This window comes from Topomyia yanbarensis, chromosome 1 (assembly GCF_030247195.1).
Source record: "Topomyia yanbarensis strain Yona2022 chromosome 1, ASM3024719v1, whole genome shotgun sequence".
NCBI lineage: Eukaryota > Metazoa > Arthropoda > Insecta > Diptera > Culicidae > Topomyia > Topomyia yanbarensis.
In genome coordinates this window covers 149,689,070-149,706,461 of record NC_080670.1, presented here as the reverse complement: position 1 = coordinate 149,706,461, position 17,392 = coordinate 149,689,070, and the positions used below count along the sequence as shown (strand labels likewise).

The 17,392-nt window shown below is 42.1% G+C and overlaps 1 protein-coding gene across 11 annotated transcripts in view; it reads right to left on the bottom strand.

Annotated features, from left to right (window-relative positions):
• LOC131677035 (irregular chiasm C-roughest protein-like) overlaps positions 1 to 17,392 on the bottom strand; it is a 569,032-nt gene that overhangs the window by 360,799 nt on the left and 190,841 nt on the right. For 7 of the 11 annotated variants that reach the window (XM_058956588.1, XM_058956554.1, XM_058956607.1 and 4 more), the window contains one exon: positions 15,144 to 15,168. The exons of 2 other annotated variants lie outside the window; for them this stretch is intronic. The gene's annotated coding sequence lies outside the window, so the exon portion shown is untranslated. Of the gene's footprint in view, positions 1 to 3,664; positions 3,761 to 15,143; positions 15,169 to 17,392 lie in introns of all 11 variants that reach the window. 2 more of the 11 variants (XM_058956579.1, XM_058956635.1) reach the window with 1 other exon arrangement.

Sequence of the window (17,392 nt, the reverse complement as noted above, 5' to 3'; positions counted from 1 at the left end):
ACAAATCGAAAATTGCTTCTGTCGTCTCTCCCTCACGTACTGCTTCCACATCGTGTGTCAATTTTCTTTCTTGGTGGTGAGCAATCAGGGGCGGCGAAACACTTTACGCCCGAGTGGGTAGAAAACATAGGGTGAGGGGTCCATTAGTAAGGATTTTTTTCCATTTCGCAATGCACACGCTTACATTACATTCACATTAAATCTCGTTCGTTTATGCAAATGGAATTGTGGTTCATCGATGTTTTCAAATGTGCGTAGTGCGAGATACATGCGTTGCACATTTAACTTTTTTGAAATGGTTCAAAATTTCAAGTGGGTAATTACCCACTCTGTTATTTTCGAGTGGGTAGTACTACCCATACTACCCACGCTTTCCGCCGGCCCTGTGAGCAATGGTCAGGTTCACCCTCTGTCTCTTGCTGATCATTCTGTCTGCTTTCTCCCTCGCTTGTGTTTGTGTCCATGTCATCGTCGCTAGACTTTTGATTTTCGCTATTACATGTTTGGTGCTTTTTTGGTGTTCTCGAGTGACTCTGGTATATCCGTCCTATTTCTGTTTTTTTATCCCTAGGTATGTTAACTATTGGTTTGGGAATATTATTTGTTCGACATTTATTTTTTGATTGGCTGTCTGTGGTGTATCAGCAGATGTCGAAGGTTGTTTGATGGTGTTGGTTGTAGTAGATGAATTTTCTTTAAATGTTTTACAGAACTGGCACGTTGACGTCGGCCCAGAGTACGTGCAAAGGGTTCTTTGTATATAGATTAAACCTTGAAATGACCTCGAAGGTCAAGTTAGACGCTATTGGTTGGGTCAGCCGCATTTGCGCCACCCGGACACTACTGAAAATGCCAGGGAAAAAATTCTCCAAGTGACGAATTCCACTCCTCTATTTCCCGACATGGATCTTTTAATATAACCCCTGCCAGTACGAGGTGCCAAATCTTGTAGGCGAATTTTCATTAGGTTAAGGTCCACATAAGCTAGGATCTTGGCTTTGACGTTTTCATATTCGACATCTTGTTGCATGTGGTTCTTCGCTACGAAGCTTTCTGTCTCGACTAAGGAGTTATTAGTACTCCTTATCTCGTATGATGTAGCTGTATGTGTGAAACTTCTGTAAGAACAAGTTTTATTTTCACATTGATCAACTATTCCACCTCGTGCATTGCAGGTCTAAGACGGGTCTGCGAAAAGTCAATCGCGATTGTGTTCTCCCAGAATAAGCAAAATTTATTTTGTGGTTCATTCATTTCGCTCGCCGTTGGAACGGAACATTACTGTGTCTATATGTTACATGTATACGCGGCGTGGGTAGTATTTTTTTTTCTTTTTATGCTGTTCGTGAGTGATGCGCTTTTTAACTATTGATCTCTCCCAGATGAGAAAGCAAACTTCCGCAGTGTGCCTTCTTGTTATAAAACTGACATGTAAAGAGACGGCGTATGTATGGCATCGAAGATTGGTCAAATTTTTCTAATTAGCATCATCCGCCATTGATCCCGTTCTGAGGACCGAGTTTCTTTTTACGACCCTGTTCTGTGCAGAAATGTCGTTCTGATTCTGAATCAGGCGGAGAGTGTTCCCATCGAATCTGTCTGGGAAATACCCGATGTAAAGCGCTTGTTTTGTAATCTGCGATGCTTCAACGGCTTCCAACGAAGCGCTTTCCCAGGGCTGGATCACTGCTGTGGCATCCTGCAGCCACTTAGCTTTATCTTGATCTACACAGGCGATTTCGAGATATCCTCGTGCACTGCCTAAACATGTGTCTCGTTTTGCTTGAGCTCTGCTCCATGACGCTATCGATCAGCCCACATCGAGTAGCACTCAGCTGTTCATGGCTGATGGTATTCGCTGGGTACCAAACCGGAATGATGGCCTTCGAGTACGATATGGCCATTTCATTGAAGGTTGAGCTCTGCTCAGTTTTTAGTATAGGACCTTGCTTCTTGATCTCTTTCGCTTGCAATTTCTTCCTGCACTCACTATTGTTCGGCGACTTCGTGTTCGTCGAATGCTGTCGCTTGGATGGTGCCTTCCCTATTGAGATGTTTGTTAACTCTAGCGCTACCGCGGATTTATGCCAGTTTCTCAGCAGTAACTCATACCGTCTCTTCACGGCTTCGCTTAAGTGACGAGTTCTCCTCTTGTTTTTTTTCGCGGTTGTTCCGCCGGTATGGTCTGTGTCTTCCTTAACCACTGTCCGGTCCTCGTTTCTATCTAGAGAGTTGAAGTCGCCAAGTTTGCTTTCCACGTAATCCTTCATCTCTTCCACCTCCATCGCCGCAATCTCCTCCAAACTTATGTTTGCAGTGTTCTTAGTGTTTTTCATTTGGTTCTCACGAATAGCTAGAGTGGGGTGCACCCTGGTTCCCCATAGGCTCCGTGCGGGGCTTGGTATTTGTCATCACTTCGGATCCCACTCCTAGTTTTACGAATGGTTTGGAGTTCGAAGTTGTTGATGCGGGTTCGAAGTTGGTATTTATGGACAACTTCTGTGCTGGGTTCGTTTCTACCTCGATGGAAGGCAACTTCTAAGAAACATTAAGGACTATCTATCTTCACCATTCTTCGCTACATCCGGCATCCCACAAGGAATCCATCTCGGCACAGTAATATTCCTCCTCTACTTTAAAACACGTCAATATCAAATTACAAGGACGCCGCCTTTCTTTGGCCGACAACATGAAATTTTTCGACAAATACGGGATAAACCCGATGCTGGGTATCTTCAGAATGAACTGGAGAGCTTTAGTACGTAGTGTGATCTAAACAAAAAGGTGTTAAACCCGATTAAATGCACAATACTTACCTTCACATGGAAACTCCATTCGATTCAGTTTAACTACCATATCTTTGATTCAAGCATTCTAAGGCACTCTCACGTCAAAGGTCTCGTAGTCATCATAAATTCGGCACCAACGTTCAAACCACGTACTTCATATATCGTGGATAACGCATCTAGACAGCTTGAGTTCATCTTCCGAATAGCGAAAAACTTTAGGGACGCGTTCTGCTTAAAATGACTCTGTTGGTGACTCTAAATGGTTCGCTCAACACTAGGATGTTGTTCTGCTGTTCGGAATCCGTAGTACCAGAACGGCGTTGACAGAATCAAGGCCGTCCAATGTCGCTTCATTGGACTTGCACTCCGACATCTTCCTTGGCAAAACACCGTTGTCAGTTAATACAGTTCGACACTCTAGGCATCCGGAGGGACTGCTCTCGAGCCCTGTTCGTCTCGGGCTTGCTGCCTGCCAGGGTGCATTACCCTGCAATCCTCGGACGCCTGAATCTTTAAGCCCGCGTTCGAGCTCTATTCAAAAACTCTCTTCTGCGAGTTCCGTTCAGGAGAACTAACTATGTTGCCAGAGCGCTGTACCCGAACAACGGAGTATTTTTAATAGTGTGGCTACTGCTTTTGATTTCAACCTGATGATGAATTCAATAAAATCTTGTCTATTCTGAAATGTAATTAGTTTAAGCAACCACCAATTGGGGCCAAGGGGTCTGTTGGCGAAGGTACAACAAGTAAACAAATTGGGGAGTTTCAGGTATGACAGTTCTCTTCAACCCGAAACTGCGAAACCGAATAAGCTCATGAAGCCCTCCACCTCCACAAACAACATGCATAAAAATATTAAGGAATAACAAAGTTACCCTTGGTTGAGGTTGAGAAGCAGCAGGCTACCCTAATGCAGATCGCTGATGTAGAGTTAACCGCGGACAAGACGCCCGAGTTATGCTGATGGTGTACTGAAAACAAACAAGAGAGGTAAAGGGAAATGGTCAATTGTGTAAAATAACTCTCTTTTAAAGGCGGACGCAAAGAAGTAGAAGACGATAATAGCACCGCACACTGCCGGGTAGCCAGGAAGCATAAGATATAAAACAATGCCATGGACCGGAGGATCATTTCTGATAACAAGTAGGTTAAGCTTATTGTTAAAGCGAGTGAGTACTTGACTGCTGAAGTGCTACTGACTATGAGGGAATTCACAGTTCTGTGGTCGACGTGCAAATAATTAGCATACAAAGATAATGCAAATGCAAATAATTAGCATACCTGAGAGATTTGTGGGCGACATGGTAAATATAGCGATCCTACATTATGAATATTTGGACGAGGTTTTATCCAAAGTCAAGATGAAGACAACCATGAGAGTGTAATGCGCGTTGGGAGATATCGATATCGGTTGGTCGGTCTGCCCGCTAAGCATCTCCAAGCAACCAGATATGTGTTTCAGTTGCCACAAATATTAATATCTAGCGCAGCACTGTAAACAGCTAACCTGTACGAAAAATGCAGTGAAGAGTGTGACAAAGCACGGGTTATTAAGAAATCAGCGAAATATCTAATTTGTAGAAACAAAGCGTGCGACGACCACGCTACAGAAGGTCCAAGTTATCTGTTCTTCGAATAGACGATGGCTGCTGAATTAAAGGAAGGTAAAACAAATCAACATTAATCACGTTTAAACAGGCAGCAGCTACTGAAGCAATCCGTGACGTAATCAGAATCTGGTAGCGGTGTCGCGTTCTATGCGATAGCTCTTGTAACTGGATCGCCACTTCCGTCTGATAATGAATGTTTTGTTTATTTTACTACACTTTTTGAGTCGGATAAAGCTGCACAACGGGACGGGAAGCGATCACTTTCAAAAAGTTTTGCTTTAGAAAAACAAATGCTTCGAAATAATGGCTAAGGAATCTTCTAACACCACTTATACCATGTTCCGAAGTGTTCATTGATTGGTGATATGTATCATCGGTCATAACGTCTTCTTAACGCGGTGTTGGAAAGCGCTATAGTGACGTAACCGATAGTGTTCAAGATTGCACTGCAGATATACCTAGAAGAAGGATATAGCCCGTCTCAGAAGCAGGCACTAAAAATAATGCTTTGGAGAAATTTTCCTGAAAAAGTTTTTATCGATTTTCGTCAAAAAAAAACTATTTTGGTAGGGTAAAGATCTAGTTTTGGCCCCATTAGGGAGAAACTACACTATTCTATTAATTACGCAGCCTACAATGCTAAAATGCGCATAAATTGGCATCAGTATCCTTGCTTCATTCCCATGAACCAATATAATAACAAAAATGTCCTGAAAATGGGGAAATACTTCTGTTTGAGCGCCCCGAAAACTCGAATCGCACTTCCATTTGAGCCAATGCGTTGAGCAAAGATGGCAGACGCTGCTCTAACTAACGGCTTCAAATGGGTAGGGCGATAATGGAAATAGAGCGAAAATGGTCTCCACACTCTACATCATATAATTTCGACTTTTCATGCATTTATATTGCTTTGAGACATACGACATAATTTGATTAGGAGTGTACGTTTAGCCATATGTATGTGTAAATTATTATTAGTATTTCAGCTATTAGGGTGTTAGAGTATCTTATAATGAATTTAAAATTATGAAGTTTGGCAACTAAATTTGGAAAGTTAACCTAAAATGAATTAAATCCAAACAGTTGTAACAATTTAATATAAATTTCAGGCAAATAATAATGAATGAGTCAACCTTAGGAGTATTGAATCGGTTTATCTTCTATATAAGATTTATGCAAGGAAAACATTTATCGTATTGAAATTTACGAATAAAAACACGTTGATGCTACAAGCACAAAACATGAACTGCCCGCCCCCCCCCCCCCCCTCCTACAGCGTAGAGCGCCTCGATAAGAATATTGCTAGATCTTTAGATAGACTTATACTCCGTCTATGTTTTCTCTCTTTAACACGCCATCGGTAATGAGTTCAAGCTAAATTATTTCACCATTTCCGTACATTGTAATTACCGACAGTTCCCTCTCCGTGCCAGAAAAACACTAACGGATGGTTTATGGGAACCGTTTGTTTTTTTCCCACAGAGCCTGAACAAGAGAAGAATCGATACGATTTAAATCGAGAAGACGTTCCACCGAAATGATAGTCATGGATCGGGGCAATAAAGAGAGCAGTGCGAATCGAATCAGTCGAAAAAGCCATTGAAACCAATTCATCTTTTGTTAATGGCAGATGTGGCACATCAATGGCGAATTAAGGTTCCCCGTGCGATACGTTTCGGAATGTTGCCCCCTCAAACGAATTTCAGCTTAGTGCGGTGTCGATCGAATTATATCCCCAAATGGCCAGTGAAGCCGTAATATAATAATATCAGCTTGCTTCGGCAGTCCTGGAAGGGTGGTGTGCGATAAATTCGCTGGTACGATGACCAGTCTGGCTCCGTCTGTCGACACTATTCGATGTAAGCCGAAGCGAAGGTGGGCGACAACGGGGGTTTCAGCAACGAAAAAAAAGGAATCGATAACCAAGAGGCGTTAAATGGGTTCTTATTGTTGCTATTGAATGTCGAATCGAATCGGTGACGGATAGGAAATACGATACGAATTTCCGATGCTATCCTGCATGCCGCGAAGCCTAATTATTATTTGGCGTTAATGAGCTTTAATTGCGACGCATTCAAGAAACCGGATATCGACAAGGCTGGCAGAAAACAGACCCGAATGGAGCAAATTAAGCGGCCTCAAGATATTAAGTAAATAAGTTTGTTAAATAACACTTCTGCTCTGTTGGAAATTTTTAATGTTTTCAACAAACGAAAATCAGTCTCACGATACAGGTGGTGTTTTTTGTAAGTACTATTTTTGGCTGGTACTATTATGCAGGATGCCGCACTCCTTCGTTAATTAGTCGGCATACAATCGATGGAATGCGTATAAATCAATATCTTTGTATCTTTTCAAAGAGCCAGTATAGCAACAAAAATATCCTGAAGATGATGAAATTTTCGTGATGGAAAGCTAAGAAAGCTCGAATCGAGTGTTTCAATTTTTACCATAACATTTAATCCTAGCGCTTACCAGCTGCTCTGATCAACGGATTTGATCCATGAAATTTCTCGACCTTTGAGCCATTGAGCTCTCTATTGTTCTTTTGCTTTTCATCTCCATCTACGATGTTGCCAATTCATTCTTGTCTCCTTAAGCCGTTTAGGTGCTGATTTCTTGAGCCATTTAGCTTCTACTTACGTGAGTCATTCAGATGCCAGTGTTACCATTATCTACTTGGATAGTCCCCGGAGGTAAACTCACCCTACTCTGACTGAGAGTTGCCCGACGGAGGAACTTCTTCCGACACCGGTATCCGCTTCCTTGAGCCATTTGGCTCTCCGATTTATGGGGATTTACTCGGATGTTACCCGGCGAGAGTCAATTACCTCCTAACCAACTAGAATCTACCCTAGTATGAACTCCTCCTACGGCTGCTTTCTAGATGTCTGCGCTATTTTGTTGGTCCATTCGCCAAATCCTTTGCAACTAGGATAGTATACACGTCACTATTTTGTTGACCGCATCCCAGATATGCTCATCGTGGCATATCTCTTTGACGATATTATCGACTGCCATGCCGGGCATACTCCTGCAAACTTCTTCGAACCTAGGGCATTCGAAGACCACTTGTTTCAGTGTATCTTGCATGTTCACATATTCCGAGATAAGGTGTGACGAAGCATATCCAAACCGAAACAGGTACTTCCGGAAGCATCCGTGGCCGGACAAAATCTGCGTCAAATGTAAGTTTACCTCTCCATTCTTCCTATGCACTCGAGCCTACTCCTTTGGGTTGAGTCGGTGGGTCTACTTTTCTTTCTTCGTGTTGTCCCTATCTTGCCGCCGGATATCGTTAGGACAATGTCATCAGAAAATCCTACGATTGCGACTCCCCTGGGCAGTTCCAGTGCTAACACTCCGTTGTACATTATATTCCAGAGTGTTGTGTCGAGTATAAAGCCCTGACGTACTCCCGCCGTGCTCCCCATCGACCTCTTCTCCATGTTGTCTCGTAGATCAGTACTCGCTCCTATAAGTTATTTTTCAGAACCTTGCAAAAATATACCCGCATTCTGCGCAACGCTATGGCACCAATCTGGCACTGTTGAATGCGTTCTTCACGTCAATCATTACCACAGCACAATAACGATTATGCCCTCTCCTTTGCTTCGATGCTTTATCCGCTTGCGATGACTGTGAAAACATCCTTCACCGTGATCCCTTTCCGGAATCCGAACTGCTTCTGTGATAGTTCGTTGCCACTTTCAGCGTAGTTCGTCAGCCTGTTGAGAATGACTTTTTACAGAATTTTATCAAGAGTGTACACCGATACGATACTGGATCTTCTGGTGACTTCTCGGTTTTGGCAGAAACACTAGCTGCTGAATCTTCCATTTATCCGGGAGCTAGCCTTCGTTTAGGCATTTTTGTAGAGCTATCCTGAACATGTTCGGAAACGCCAAGATCGTGGTCTTCAGTGCTATGTTGGGGAAAGTATCCGGTCTGGGGGCTTTTTTGGCTTTCAGTTCCTTTGCCACTATAAGTAGCTCGACGTTGGAAACTCGATTGTCACCAGCATTTCCATTGTACGGTGTAGGCGGCCATGCGATTGGGTGGTGCTTCTGGAAAAGACCCTCCACGATAATTTTCAGTTTGTCGGTACACATTTCAGCTGACATCGTTGGACTCTTGATCTTGACCATCACGACACGGTAAGTGCTGTTCCAGGGGTTAGCGTCTACTTCTCTGCACAGCTCCTCGTAGCAAGTAGGCTCCGTGTTATAGTGAAATTCCACCGACCAATGGTGTAGTGGATCGCCTGGTGGTCTCTACGTGTGTACTGCTCACTAACTCGCCATGTCATGTTATCCATTAGCGACGCACTGCAGAATGTTACGTCGATTATGGATTCCCGGTCATATTTACGGATTGTGCTAGCGGAACCTTTGTTGCACAGCAATACATCCAGATTCGCCAGGGCTTCTAACAGGCTGTAAGCTCAAGCGTTGGTCAGCCTGCTACACCACTCCAAGCGTTAAAATTTCTTCCTATAAACACCGGCGTTGGTCCGACTAATGAGTCGGTTAGTGCGTCCAATATCCGCTTGTACTGCTCTGGTGCCCACATTGGGGGAGCATAACAGCATCCTGTGTGCTATCCACCACCTCTTGGACATGGAAGCCGCCCATCACTTGGATTAGCGCCACTACGGCTCTGCAATGATTGCAACATTACATTTCGTTTCTGTTGTTGACTGCCACAACAGTTGCTGTGCAATGTCGCAACGATTGAGATTAAGCTGGGTTAACTACATCATCATTAGCCTGCCTTATTTTTTGTGTGCCTGCCTTAGTTTTTGTGTACACTCGAGCATTGCTTCGTGAACTTAAACTCCCACGTTCGCTTCTGCTCCCAACGCTTTTGCCAAAAACTCTCGATAGGTCGAACTCTTGATCAATGGATCCTTCTTCAGCTCGAACAGCATGTCATCTTACTAAGGGCGCCTGGTTCTTACTACGTTCTCCCCCAGCTCCGTCAGATTGCGATCCCCTCTGACACTTTTGAGGATCGCACCGTATGTCACGCCGTCGTTTGCTTTAACGACTTAAGTGTCTTCCTTATACCTCTCCTGGTGCAGTCAAGGTCTTCTTTCTTCTTTTTTTCCTTTTCTCTCTGTTTTCTTCTTTCTTCAACGTTTTCTACGGTTCACCATCTATTTTCCATTTGTTGGCTTTTTCGCTGTTCTTTACCGACCTTCATGGGTTTCTCCGGTTTCTTCTTCTTTCCCGCTGTTTCGCTTACTCTTTTCACAGAGCGGGAATAGCGGCCACCTTTCGTTGTTTCATAGGCTTCTGCTTTCGCTACTTCCGTGGTCTTCAGTGTCTTTTCGTTGTTTTCAGCACATTCGACGGCTGCTATGACGGATTTGATGCTAATCACTAGATCTCTGATCTAGGGTTCGTCGCGGTGCGGATGTGGGCGGTAAATGGATAGTCCGCACCGCAACCGCAAAAAAATAATAAAACCGCACCGCATACCGCAACCACATTGCATTTACCGCACCGCACCGCGCGGTAATGCGGTAAATGCGGTAAAAATCATATATTTTTAAAAATTATTCATTTATTTTGTATAACCATATATAATAAAATGTTATTCTTATTTACACCAAAATTACCTTTACGGACTCCTCAGAATGTAACATTTATGAAAAAATTCAACTTTGAAAGTTTTATTAAGGGGGGGAGGGGTAAGGGTTTTGGCGCAAAAAAATACTTTTTTGCGATTTTTTTAAACTTGGCGTTAAGCGAATTGATAAAAAGTTTTGTACATTATAGTGTATCATTTCAATAACATGCTGTAATCCATGCAGTCGACAAACGACTCGGTGACGAAGCTTTTTGTAGAACGTTTCTGGAAAAACATGGTTTGCGGTGGTACCTGCCATTCAAAAACTACTTAAGCGGTTTCATTCAAACTTTGCATACACATTCTATGTAAAAAATACCTAACCCCTACGCTGAGTTTTCAAGATAAATTTTCAATTAAGGCAAAAACTGTCCAAACTATGCAAAATTTGGCATCTGGGAATATTTTTACACTTTTCACAGTATGAGGCGAGGCTTTGAGAAACACAAAAAAATCGCAATGCCCTACTCTCACTTCGAAAGCTTTACTTTAAAAAATTTACAAAATACTCCTAACTGAAAAATATTAATTTGGTAGAAAAAATTCCCAGTTGGACGAACAATGGATGCACGCGAAAAAAAATCCTCCGAATTCGTTTGGTTTGATGATGATAATTACATTCTGTGGGTTGTTTTTAAATCTAAGTATTATTAGTTCATCTTTAAGTTCTCCAAATTAATCAAAATTCACAGTTGAGAAAATGTCATCGAAAACGATTCATAATTCCGCGATTTCCAAGAGAAATCGAGAGAAATGGTGCATTTTTAATTGGATTTGACAGCACAATTCAATTGTTTTTCAATGATTGGATTGTGCGTTTTATGTATTTGAAAAGGCTCGTTTGTAAATTTTTAGTTTGAAGTATTAAATAAATAGTTTTCAAAATATGTCGTAAAAATAATGGTGCCAAATTATATTGGACACAGCTTATAGATTTTATTTCTTAGTAATAGTATATTTTGTCATATTAGAATAACCAAAATGTAAAAAATCAAATTGCGATAGGTCGAATACAGATTATATTCGAATTTCTTCTCAAATCATTGTCAAGTCTATGGAAATTAGAGCAATTAAACGTTTATTATGTTTCTCTATTGTAGGGTAATAAGTAAGACTCGAACGTTCTGACAGAAGAATTTTCCTAATAATGACATTGATAAGCATTCGTTCAGAAAATAAATCTAGTTGCGTCCTTCTCAAATGGTAAAAGTCATAGTTTTAATTCACTTTTTAATGCAGACTGCAGACAATTATTTTTTGAAGCGCGGTTGCGGTAATACCGCGCGGTAAAAGCTCATTTCCCGCACCGCATCCGCGGGAAAAAGTGTCTCACCGCACCGCAGTTTTTGCGGTGCGGGTGCGGTAAATACCGCGCGGTTGCGGTAATTACCGCAACCGCGACGAACCCTACTCTGATCTGTCGGTCCACGTGGCCCTTACTTTGCATTAATTTGTAGAGCACCCAAACTGCTGGTCTTCTTGAGTAATACTTGATTTGGCGTGCACATAAGACTGCCTAGTAAAATAATGATTTTTTGAAAACTCAATCGGCCCACCCCTGATTCGATTCCTAGTCCCAGTTTGTATGGGATTTTTCGACAATTTACATGGAGAAAACGCACGAACTCGCATTTTCGGCGCTAGGTGGCACTATTTGCATCGTATTGTCACTGTAAGTGAAAATAAGAAAGATAATTTAATTGTATACAACTTTGTCGAAGACTGCTAGTCAATCCGGCTTTGTTAAAAGAACTTATTAAACATTTAACGAAGTGATGTGTGAGTCAGTTTTGCATGGGGCCTAGCAGTGCATGATTGTGTATTAGCACTCGAGTCCCGCGAACTATACATACACAAAACTGGCCGCGAACTATACATACACAAATCACTTCGTTGAAAGTTTAATACTTTCTTTTAACAAAGCCGGATTGACGAGCAGTCTACAGCAAAGTTGTAGACAATTTAATTATTTTTCTTAATTTCACTTACAGTGATAATACGATGCATGCAGTGCCACCTAGCGGCGAAAATGCGAGCTAGTGGGTTTTCTGCATGTAAATTGTAGGAAAATCCCATACAAACTTCAGGCACGTTGGTCCGGTAGCTAGACTTGTCCGATTTGCTTCAAATTTGGTGCAAATACTCCTGGTGGGACTAGGAATCGTCTCAGGAGTGGGCCGATAGGGGAATTTTTTTTCCTGTCACTCTAGTGCGCATCTGTCGTTTGGTAGGTCGGTGACCTCACTAACCCACCGTTGGCGGATTAACCACACTTGTTTCATTATATGTAATTTTTTTTTTAAATTTTTGTTGCTTTGACTTCTGCCATGATCTTTGGGTCTCAACTCCTAACCACTATCTACGCCCGTAGTAAGTAGTCGCCTGTTTATGATCGCATGGTCACCTTTGCAAGCAGTGTCAGAGCTGGATCGGCACTAGTTAGGAACGTTCACCTGAACCTACTTCATCCGGCTAAGGTGTCGGATTGCGAACGTACTTGGAGGCCTCTGAAAGTTTTAACGGGACGGGGGGCAGCCAGGTCCATCAACCCACTCTCTGTTTCGGTTACTATGGTAGAAGAATGGCATGGCTGTCGGTCCGGGGTTCATTTCGATGAAATCCGTGTTCTGCCGCCAGTATGCTATAATTAGTTGTGTTCTACTGCCAGTATGCCATAATATATTCATATGTGGAAAGCTCATGGCTTTATTGCAGGATGCACTTTCATTGTGCTGTAAAATATGTTCGGCGTCAAAAAAATCGCGTCAATTTTTTTTTTTGGATGATGTCTTTGTCTATTCTATATAATATTGCAACATTTGAACAATAATTGCCTAAATTTTCAATGCAAAAGATTGAAAATTGAGTTAAATATTCAGGAGGCACGTCGAAAAAATTCAGTGTAGACCATAATTCAAAATCTCCTAGATCAATCGTTCTGAAATTTTGTATAGTTCTTTCTCATTGTTCAGGTAACTACAAGAGTTTTTTAAAAATACTGTTTATTATTATTTTTATAATAACATGTTCATAGGGGTGAGTTTTGAAAATATCCGAAACAAAACTACGTCATTTATGTATGGATCCTTATGGAAAGGTTAGTCGATAGTCACGATAAACATATTAATAGATGGAAACGATTCATCCGCCTTTCGTAAAATAATTTGTAGGTAGTACTTTTTTATTTATTTATTTTTAATTCAACAAATTCGGGTCAGTTATTTCGTTATCTGGGGCGAAATAAGCCGCGAAATGTGAAATTAAGCATACATATAGGAATATTCTTCCGGTCGTTTTGTTGGGTAGCTTAGTAGCTTGACATTTGGCTACATTCCAATAACCAGAGTGTGCATGCAAAGAAGCTTTGTGGTCGGAATAGACGAAAGCAAAACAAAACACTGATCATCAATCGGTGCCGTTGGCAAATGTTTACATAAAAAGCTACTGCAGAATCGGTATGGCAATCGAATGGTTGCCAAAAAAAACCAATATGAAATATTATTTACCCATTCGTTCAAATTACCTTTTCGTGTAATAGGGGATGCATATCATGTCGTGCAAAAGTCACCTTAACCTTCATTCAAAACCAATGTTAAAATAATTCAATTTTTATTATCCTCTGAAGTATTGTCAATAATATTTTGAAATTGATAGGCAAGTATTAAAAAAAAACACTTTGAAACCAATGTTCATGGTTATGCAATTAGGGGATGCATATCATGTCGTGCAAAAGTCACCTTAACCTTCATTCAAAACCAATGTTAAAATAATTCAATTTTTATTATCCTCTGAAGTATTGTCAATAATATTTTGAAATTGATAGGCAAGTATTAAAAAAAAACACTTTGAAACCAATGTTCATGGTTATGCAATTTTAAACAGCGCAACGATACGTGTTTGTCCAAAACATCAGTCAAAATAATGTGACCCTCCTTTTCGTATTACGTCGTAATAATAAAGGTCAATATGATAGCTCGTTTCCAAAAATGGCATGGAACAACAATACAACCGATCAATTTGCGCTTACGTGCTTAATTGTGGTGAACCGGTTGTGCCGTTATCGTGCAATTTTCTGGGGGGAAACGAGAAATTTGTGTGCACGTGTGTGACACACTTCTTGTCCTTTAACACTGTTAATCGAAACTTTTAATGTGTAGTCGACCCGCAGGAATTTCTGCGCTGTCAGCGTGTCGCATTGAGTGGAGGCCCGAAGCGCACTTCCTGCAAGTTTCTACACTGACGAAGAAAGAGTGAAGGGGCAATAAATATCTCAGAAAATCCTTTTGTTGCTTATGCCGCACGTTCGCCTCTTTGTGACCCAATAAATCCAGCATTCGGACAGACATTTCTGATTGATGTTCGATACATCATCAGTTTCTGTGTAGTACACCGTCGACGTGTCTTTTTGGGCATGTCCTTTGTGAAGAAACATCATCGCACTGTTGTAGCACTGAAAGGGATCCGACATTCAATGCGCTACCCGGAAATAACGAAGGAAATGAAAATACGCTTCATCCAACAACGTTCGCTTGATGGCTGGGCTATTGAACGAGGAATGCGAAAGTAATGTCTATACCGGACCATCTTCCTCGCCATCATCGTCATCGTTGTCATCGTCATTGTCGTAATCGTTATCCGGGCCCAGGGAGGGACAGAATTAGTGCTGTCAGAATAAATTCGACAATGTTATTCTAAGGGATCAAGCTGACATTGGGAGGAGACTAGACAAAAATTTTTACAGATGGTCTGCTGGCACAATAGTAATAAAATGTTATCATCCACATTGTTTGCTCAGAGGCTGGGAAATGGTCGATGAGCCATAAGACGATGGTTCGTAGGAAAGCTAGCCTCTTTTACGCATACTTGGTCAGCTGGATTAGCTTGTATTTATTGCGATGTAATGGGCATTTGGTGATACATTACTTTGTTTTGACAAGAGCACAGGAAAAATAGTATTGGGTTCGTAGGTTATTTAAAAAAAATATTTATTACACATACTTAGCATAACAATGTAGGTTTGATACACAGAGACAAAATTTAAAAATGAAGCAAAAATAACGCAAAAGTTTTAGGGCAAAGAAACTTATACATGTTGATATGTATTACTCACTGTACTATTTCTATGATATACCGATCTGCAATGAAAGTAAAAATATATTGAAATTAAATCCCCTGGAGATATCATTGGATTATTCATATAATATTAAACGAATACAACGATTATGTTATATCAAGAGTTAGACTCTTTCGCAATTATTTTAGAACACTAACGGTAAGCTTTGAACGATTGTTAGATCTTAAAAATGATCATCTGTTTGCTAAAACACTGAAGTATCCTTGTGCGTTTTTGATTCGACCTTTCTAAGCCAATTTTCGAAGATATGCATTTTTGCTTGCCTAACGTGTGCTATTTTGAGTATAGATAATTCTCAAATGTTTTACATACAAATGGTCGAAACATTTATCGATATGAAGTTTGTTTGCCAAAGTGGTTGGAAGTTAAAATAAATTGGGTGTATCGTCTGATATGCAACTGCAAATAAACTGCGATTGACTCAAAGTAAAAACTGTTGGAACAACGGAGTTATCAGTTTTTAAATAATATAATTTTTCATAAGCCTTTTTTCGAGGAAGAAGTAGATAAAAGATAAAATAAAGAAATGGGAATCGAAATAAATAGGCATTTTGTCTTTCTCATATAGAAAGGTTATGCAATCACTCTGAAAAATGCCAACCTAATCCCGGCCCGGAGGGCCGAGTGTCATATCCCATTCGACTCAGTTCGTCGAGATCGGAAAAAGTCTGTATGTGTGTGTGTGTATGTGTGTTTTTTACAATGGAGAAGACCTTTACGTCCTAGCCCAGTACACGTGCTATTGGTAGGGTCCAATCTACCACACGGGGTGCACTGGGGGCGTGTCGGGCTCGAATGGTGACCAGCCATTAATACCGACTAAACTCCATTGGGCTCCGCCATCATTTCTCCCAGGAACTACCTCTCGGTATTACTTCTGGGGGGATGGCTGTACTAAATGTACTCATTCACTCTCACTCACGCGTTCATACATCCTGTATGAGGCTTACTTGGGTGCTCTCTCAATCGCACTTTGATTCACTCTCAAACACTCCCACATGAGGCTGATTTTTGTGCTCACCTTTTACGTTCCATGCGAGGCTGACTTGTGTGCTCACCTTACTAATTCCTTGCTAGGCTTACTTTTGTGCTCGCCCCACCCATACCATGTGAGGCTGACTTGTGTGCTCACCCTATCACCTGATTCACTCTCAATCGTGCCACTCTATTGTACCTTTGTCACTCCCCCTGGCATCCCATGTGGGACATTTTTCTTAGGCCCCACTTCTGACATACCATGCGAGGTTGACTTGTGGGCTCACCTTTTGCATTCCTTGCTAGGCTGACTTTTGTGCTAGCCTCTACCATACCATGTGAGGCTGACTTTTGTGCTCACCCTTAACATGCCGTATGAGACTGACTTGGATGCTCACCCTTTCACTCCTCTGCCACGCCATGAGGCATCGATAGCTAAGTTCCAACATACTACGCTACGACCCTCCCGTCTTGGCATGAGGCAGTTCACTTATACGCCTATACACTCACTCTTCTGTCTTGCTTCGGGGTGGCTGGCTTTACCCCTTACGCGGTTGCCATTCGCTGCGCCAAACCTGCCTCGGCATGAACAGACCATTCACTCCCTTTTTTGCGCTTAGCCTTTTTCGCTCCACTAGTTCGCCGTGCCCGTCGTCTGTTGCTCGGTTCGCCAGATTACCTGTAGCCTTCTGGCAATCTGGATGGAAGCAGCCGAGACTGCGTTCCACTTCTCCACCGATTGACACATCCGCTGAATAAGGGTATCAGGGGTTGTGTCCCAGCCACAAACGTCAAGCATTGCTCTTCTTTCGACGTCGAACCGAGGACATACGAACAGTATGTGTTCGGCAGTTTCATCTACACCTGGGCAGTCTGGGCAGACTGGGACCTCCGCGTGCCCGAACCTGTGGAGGTACTGACGGAAACAGCCATGGCCTGACAGGAATTGTGTCAGGCGGAAGTGAACTTCCCCATGGGGTCTTCCCACCCAGCTCGATATGCTAGGTATCAGCCGGTGGAGCCACCTACCTTTCGAGGAATTGTCACACTCACGCTGCCATCTGGCGACCGAGGTCACCCTGGTACGCTCGCGGGCTCCCCCATTTCCACGTAGCTCAAAGCACTCCTCATCTTCACGAATGACCAGCCCGACTGGCATCATGCTCGCTATCACGGAGGATGCATCGTGTGATACCGTGCGGTAGGCAGATATCACTCTGAGGCACATCACGCGGTAGGTGCTCTCCAGT